This window comes from Buceros rhinoceros, unplaced genomic scaffold, assembly GCF_000710305.1.
Source record: "Buceros rhinoceros silvestris isolate BGI_N320 unplaced genomic scaffold, ASM71030v1 scaffold23670, whole genome shotgun sequence".
NCBI lineage: Eukaryota > Metazoa > Chordata > Aves > Bucerotiformes > Bucerotidae > Buceros > Buceros rhinoceros.
Genome location: NW_010388200.1, coordinates 6016 through 6298, shown reverse-complemented (window position 1 = coordinate 6298; position 283 = coordinate 6016).

Genomic DNA, 283 nt, shown 5'->3' with positions numbered 1-283 from the left:
TGGGGCAGCCTGCTCATCCCAGCCCCAGGCAGAGGTGCTCGGAACCACATGCAGGCTGAGGGAAGGAGGCAGGGTCCCAGCCATGCCGCAGCTCCTGGTGGATTCCCACACCTCCCCCCTGGGCTCTGCCCCAGGCAGGGCACCGAGCTCCGACGGAGCTGGGGAGGGACCATGCCCAGCCTGCTTGGCTCCTCCAGTTCAGCTGCAGGTTCCTCTAGCCGCACCTGCTTGCACTATCCAGAAGGTCAAGTCCTCGCCACGGGAGCCGGGAGTGACCCAGCTC